Source organism: Lontra canadensis, unplaced genomic scaffold (genome assembly GCF_010015895.1).
Source record: "Lontra canadensis isolate GAN:19392208 unplaced genomic scaffold, GSC_riverotter_1.0 scaffold90, whole genome shotgun sequence".
In the NCBI taxonomy this organism is placed as follows: Eukaryota; Metazoa; Chordata; class Mammalia; order Carnivora; family Mustelidae; genus Lontra; species Lontra canadensis.
The window spans coordinates 7,888,433-7,895,664 of NW_022631084.1; positions in this window are offsets into that span (position 1 = coordinate 7,888,433).

Consider the following 7,232-nt stretch of genomic DNA (forward strand, 5'->3'; position numbering starts at 1 on the left):
GGTATTTCTTGGCCTATTGTCTTTGTGCAGTGAACTTTACATCTTGCTATTCAACCTATATTCTCCTGGCTACCAGCAAGATTAATTTAATCATTGTAATGCAATTATTAATACTGTTTACCCAACTCTGGGTTTCAGGTTGGCTGTTAAGAAATTAAACTCTCGCTGGGTGACCAGAGCTAGGCAGGGGTTTCTTCATGTTGAAAGGAAACAGTCCTCTTTATTTAGTCTCAGAGCTCTAGCTTTCGGCCACGGGCTCAATTAGCCAAAATGGAAACAATTTTCATTCATTGCAATAACTCACTGTTCTGGAGATCGCTTTCAAAATATACACTTTATTATTATACGCTGACCTCGGTGGCGTGGAGTGGCAATAAAAGAAGGAGGCAGGGAGATCTATCTAGCCCCCTTGGGCTATAATTATTAGAAATTAATTGGGTTCAGGACCCTGGGTAGTCTAGCTAAATTAATAGCTTGTCTAGTGGTTTAAATCCGAATTTTTAGTCCACGGGAGAAAGAGAGAGTCACAGACATGAAATGCAGACCCAAGGGACGCCTGAGTTTACTTGCAAGACACTCATCTATTAAATAGTGTCTAGAATACATTCGAGTTGGGGAGAGGGGGTCGCAGTAGGAGTGGCGGGGGGCAGAAGAAAGAAAGGAGCGAGATGGGGAAGGCGACTGCGAGTGAGCTAAAAGGTCTCGAGTTGATTTTATTCGATTTTTCTTGTCTGCATTGTTTTCGGGAGGGGTTGCATTTAGGGGTTAAAATAAAAAATAAAGATCCCGTGTACTCGGAGCTGTCGTGCCGGAGTAAAAGTGAAAAGGGAGCCTTAGGCAAAAGGAAATTACTGCGAGCCCGCGTGACCTTTCAGGGAGGTAATCAATCAAGTGATCAACAGGGATATTTATCATCGCTATATAGGACTACTTCGCCCTGCACGGGCGGGGGTGGGGAGGCGAGAGGAGGGTGGAGACACGCGCGCACGCGCGTACACACACACACACACACACACACACACACACACGTTTGGACGAACCCGATAAGCCTCGAAACAGGACACGTAGGCTCTAATAAATGTTAAAAGTGTCCGTTTAGTCTGACATTCTCGGAGACACACACGCGTACACAGATGCAGGGGGAAATGCGCACATCCCCGCAGCAGTGGCTGCATGAAGGTGTTAATTTTAAACAGTCCGCTGAGGTCTGTCCCGAAAGGGAGGTTCGCAGTGAAATGCGGGCTTCGAACGCCGGCGAGGACAGAGAGCCAGGCTGAGGCGGGCGAGGGGCAGGGAGAGTGCGACTTGGACGACCAGCCGGGGAAGGGGCGCCGGCGGCTGCAGGGGGCTCAGGGCGTTGTTGGTGGCCCTCTCGGAGATGCGCCGATGGCCGGGTCCGAGGCTCCAAGGCAGCCTCCTCTTCCTGCGAAATCGTCGCGCTGCCCCAACGGCGCGTCTGGAGAGAGGCGCGCTCGCGGCCAAGCCCGCTCCTGCGAGCACGCGCGGCGAGGGTCCGGCGGCCGTGCGTTTTCTGCCCAGTTACCTTCTCTACCTTGTAAAACTCGCCGTTTTGTAAATTGCGTTTTTCGGCCCCGATTTCTTAGCAAATCGTTAGGTTTTACAATCCTGCTGCAACCCTCTGGTCGTTCCACAGCCCCCACCCCCAATTCAGAAGTGCATATGAGGGAAGGTGGGGCGGGGTGGCTGGCTTTTAATAATAATAATGATAATGATATTATATAGTCGACTTAAATCTAGGTCCCCGAGGCCCTCGCCCAGCTCGGGGATTATAATCAGCCGTTCTTCCGAGAGAAGGTCGGCCTGATTACTGGCCCTCGAGGCTGGGAACCATTTCCCGACGGGTTTATGAAATACAGGTTGGGGTGATGCGCGCCGCCTCCCAGGTAGCGAGCCGCCGCTCCCGCGGTGTGGGAATGTGGGGCCGCGTCAGGGCCGCGCGGGTTGGCACCAGATGCGGAGCTCGCGCTCCCCCGCCCGTTGCTCCCGCCGCCCTCTTCGGCTCAGAACAGCCTCCTCCCGCACAGCCTAGTCTGCGGCGCCCCCGCCTGGCTTCCCCGGCCGCCGCAGCCCCGGGTGCGCCCGCTGCCTAGGGCTCCAGCTGTGCACAGTAGCTGCCTGGGCGTGGGGGTGGGAAACAGCTGGAGCGCCCCGGGGAAGCGCGGGTTGGGGTGGAAAGGAACCCAGCGACCAGGATTATGAGGCGATCAACTCCCGGAGTCGCTACTGGTTTAAGATGAGGAGGAGCAGCTCCACGGGGCACAAATCTCTGCCGGTGGGAACTCCGGAGAGAAACCAGACTGCTGGTATGCGATGCCCGGGAAAGTTTGGACCTCCTTTGAGTCCCTTCTACTGATCAAAGAAGAACCTAGAAAAGCGATACTCAAAATTAAATGTACATATGAACCCCTTGGGGATCTTGTTGAAATGCGAATTCTGATTAAGTCAGTCTGCAGTGAGACCCAAGCAGTCTGCTCTTCTAACGCTCCTAGGGGAAGTGGGTGCGACCGTAAGTGTGGCCCACGGATCAGCAGCATCAAGCGTTATCTAGACTTTATTAGAAACACAGAATCTCAGGTCCCAGTCCAGACCTAGTAAATCAAAACTGGGATTTTAGCAAGAGCTTAACTTGAACGTCAAAGTTTGAAAAGCCTGCTCTAGAAGGTGCCTGGCCGTTTTTCTATCTTCTGTTTTAGGTCAGGACACCTCCATGACCCAACGTGCTGTCTTCCTTGATCATCGGAGAGCATGGAGTCAATGAACAAATCTCTTCAAAGCTACAACTCCTCTGACCCATCCCAGAAACTCTTGCCCTCTTCATCAATTGACTCCTGGACTCAAGACCACCAGTGAGGCTTTCCCAGGATTCTGGTCATCACCCAGATGACACACCTCTCCACTTCCTTCTCACCCCCAGCCCAGTCTCTTGTCAAGTCTCTGACATTTATCTCTCCCTCCTTACATTAGAGTTCTTTGTTTCCACATCTTCCTTCCCCTTTCAGCTACTGGCTTCTTGAAGGAGTCGATGCCTTACTTTCTCTAAGCTTTTTTTTTTTTCTCAATGCATCAGAAATAGTCATGCCTTCCCTCATGGGATTAATGTCTAAAAATGCTTTGTGAAGGAAAACGCTAAAGTAACTGTTACCTCTTTTTCACATTCCTAACCCCTCTTCCCATAGACTAGCACAATGCTTTACATCGCTAAGTACTTAGTATGGTGTGTCTCTCTCTGGAAGGTTCTTGAACTCAATCACACATCTGTTATACTGAACCTAGAACACAATCAAATTTAAAACTTTTCGTATGAATACTTAAGTTCTACTTTTCTCCTCCATAAACTGCTCTAGGAAGAGGTTCTTAGACTGGAATAGGAAGAATTCTTTGCGACATCTGCATATTCTAGTTTCATTACTCAGATAGTTGATTCTGGAGCCTAGAAGCTGTCAGCATTCTAAGTGGTCAGTAGCTCTAAGTTGAGATCTTCAAGAATTAAAAGCTAGATTTTGTATATTCTGTTAAGTGAGCCTTTTTGGGGGACTGCAAAAAAAAAAAGACAAATGCCATCAAAGATTCTGAAACTCTTTTGGAAGCCTTGGTTGCCAGTGTTAGGAAAAGATAGCAGTATTCAGATTTCAGAGCCATTTTACAATAGACAAACTCTGGAACAGCAAGATAAAGTTGAAAGACTTTATAAGAGTCAAACCTTTGGACATTCAAATCTCAGTTCTGCTTTTTACCAGCTGTGTAACCTCAGACAAGTTGCTGGATGTCTCTGAGTCCCCATTTTCTCCTCTGTATGATGGGAATAATTATGTATATTTTACAGGGTTATTGTGAGGATTAAGACCATGTAAGCAGGGTCTACTATGTAGTGTCTGCTGCATAGCAGAAATTTGACAAATGAAGCTATTTAGACTTCTAAGTTCCGATATTCTGTAATTGGCATAATGATACGACTTACAGTGTGTTTGTGTGTGTGTGTGTGTGTGTGTGTTGTTGTTGGTCAGGGGTCTTGGACACTGCCCTTTCCATTCCCATCTATAATGAGATACTTTTTCTTTACTCAGCAAATTGTCCCCTCAAACGCTCAAAGACTGAGCATTTGGGGTATATAAAATTGCCTGGGGCAACTAGATCTTAACATTGCAGTTTGAATGGGCACCAATGTGTGTGTATGTGATTGAATTTTAGCTACATATTTTCAAGGGATTCTTGTGTACTTGTTCCTACTGTCAGTATGAATCAAGGTTGTACTCAGCTCCTCCAGTACAAGCAGTGTATTGACCATCTCTCAGGATACAGAATCTGAGCCACATGATGAGGGCCACCAAAACCCACTGATGGAGACACCACTCCTCCCCTGACCACCTGATTGCAAGTCTTGCTGGACAATACATACAAAGTCATAATTCGAAGATATCTAATGTATCTGTTTTTCCATATTCTATCCCATAAGATGCAAGCCACACAGACAATTCAAACAGAAAGTGGTTTTCAATGGGATTAGTAAGTGTTCTTTATTTTTAAAAAATATTTTATTTACAGGATTCTTTTTGTTTGTTGAGTGTTTTTAAATTTTGATTTTCCATGAATCTAGTTGTTATCCTTACTATCAATACATGAACCCTAGATCCCTGACGGGAAATAAAAGATTGTGAAATTTACATATGCAGTACTTTAAAATTCTTTAGTCAAACAAATAATTATGGCCGACATAAGAAAATAAAGACATCATCAAAGCAAATTAATTTGTCTAATGTACTTTAAAATTTATAGATATAGCAGATTTTCCACATCTTTATAAAGCACTAACTATAGAACCCGTGCTGACACAGCTTATAAAGGAAACTGCCTTGTAACAAGATCCTCAGTACTCAGTAACTTAATTCCCTTGACTCGAGTCCAAGGCAGACCTGGCTACCCTCAAACTCAGCTATAGAGTGAAGCCCACAGCCATGACAGAGTGTGATACAGGTGTGCCCTGCTTCATGAAAAGCCACATCACAATGTGATTATTCTCTCTATGCTATTTTATTAAATAATGAGTTCCCTTGAGACATTTAAAATATGATTTGACTTACAAAAATTTGATTTATGTTCACTTTTCCCAGAAACATACCTATGGAGGTAAAGCTCTATTTTTTTTAATGATGATGCATATCCCTTAGCAAATGTTTTATAAGCAGTCCATTTCCAAAGGTTAAGGTAAGGAAGCAAACCACAGTTCTGAGACTGGGAAAGAAACAATTTCAGCACAGAGAATCAATTGTACCCACAAGAAACTGTAGGAACTGATCTCTTAAATTACCTACTTTGAAACATCATGTAGAGGTACTAGAAATCTGACCTATGGTAAGATTTGGACTTCAAATATTTTTTAAAATACAATGCTGTTATGCAGGGTTTTAATAGAAAAATTTCCAAATCAATTCTATAAACACTCTTGAAAAATACTTTTCAAAACTGAGGAAGAATTTTCTGTTGCACAGAGAAATAATAATTTTAAAATTGGTCTGGGCTCATACCCATTTAGAAGTAATAGTCTGTAGGCAAAAAGATGACACTCCAACTCATATCCAGCTTTTCTTTCAGATAGTTGGCATTGAACTGAAGCTCTGAAATTGTGTATACTGTACTCGTCAGGACATTTGGCATTCTGAAGGACTCTAGGAGAGTTTCACTTCTAACTGCAGCGGGAGCACCAATGTAGAGAAGCCAAGATAGTGAATACTATTTTGATACATCTGTTTCTGTTGTGTTAATGTTATGCTGAGCTTTTCACAACATTCATGTCCAAAATCCCTACACAATCAACAATCATTCAGGTTTCTTCATCACTCTAAATGGGCAGTCTGTGCACTTGTGCCTCCCAGATGAGTACAACATAAGAATGGTGGCATATGGGCTCCTTAGCACCAGGAACCCCCTTTTCTAATTCATTCTACATGCCACTGCTTCACTAATCTTCCTAAAGCACAGTTCTGATAATATTTCTCCTAGTCAGAATTGTCAATATCCCTGAGTTATTTTTAGGATAAGGCCCCAAAACTTTTGCCTTTAGTTCAAGGGTATTCTAGATAGGGATAATAGCAAGTGAGGTGTGAGAGCATGAGATATGTACCAGAAGTGTTAAGAATCTTAATCTGTCCGAGTTACGAGACTGAAGAGGACACTTTATGGGAAATAGGTTTGTAAAGATAGGTTGGACATGTGCCAAGGGGGACTTTGAAGGAAAGACAAAAACTTGGGGCTTTATCTTGAAAATAATTGAGAGATCTTGAAAATTCTGAATAAAGGGTTGACATTATCAGAACTATGTCTTAGGGAAATTAATTATGCAATGGTGTGTAGGATGGATTACATTTCTTCACATGTTGAGTCTACCCATCTTTTGAGATCCAAGGCAAACATCACTTCCTCCAGTAAACTGTTGATATGGTTCTTCCAATGGGAAGCAGTATCGCTCCATTACCAACAACTGCAGCTCTCTTCCTTCCGTGTTGTTTTTGTGTGTACCTCTATGGTACCTCCTAACAGACTGTAAGTTCCTTGAGGGGTATTTGTACCCAACTTTCCTCGTCCTCCAATGCTAAACCATATCTTGCTAACAACTCATGGCCCTTTCTAAATGTGAAGATTTTGCTTTTCAGCAATTTAAGAAAGTGCTCCACATTACCTGTTTTAAAACTGCCTCTCCTTCAGCTTCTCAATTTGTTCTTTCTTGCTCTTTAGTAGGTATATGTTGGATCTTCTTGCCCTGTCTTCCATGTTTGTTTGCCTCTCTTTCATAAATTCTATCTCAATCTTTCTGTGTTTAATTCTAGATAATTTCCTCAGATCTATATTCAAGTTCTCTAATTCTCTCTTTGGTTATGTCTAATCAACTATTTAACTTGTTGATTAACTTTTTCCATCTATATTTTTTTTCATTTTTATAATTTTTTTTAGATGTTGCCATTATCTTTTAACACTGCCTTGTTTTTTTATTTCCAGTTTCAAGTTGAGTTTTTAAGCACTTTAAGCAGATTTCTTTTATCCGATAATTCTATTGTTTGAAGTTGCTGGAGGCCTAATCCAGCTGTTTGTTGTATCCACTGACCATTGCTCAAATAAATTGTTTTCCCATATTTTAAAATTTTGGATTGTTAGTTCACCTTTAGGAAGACTTTATCTGTGTGAATCATGTTTAATATTACTTGAAGACTTACCCTTCA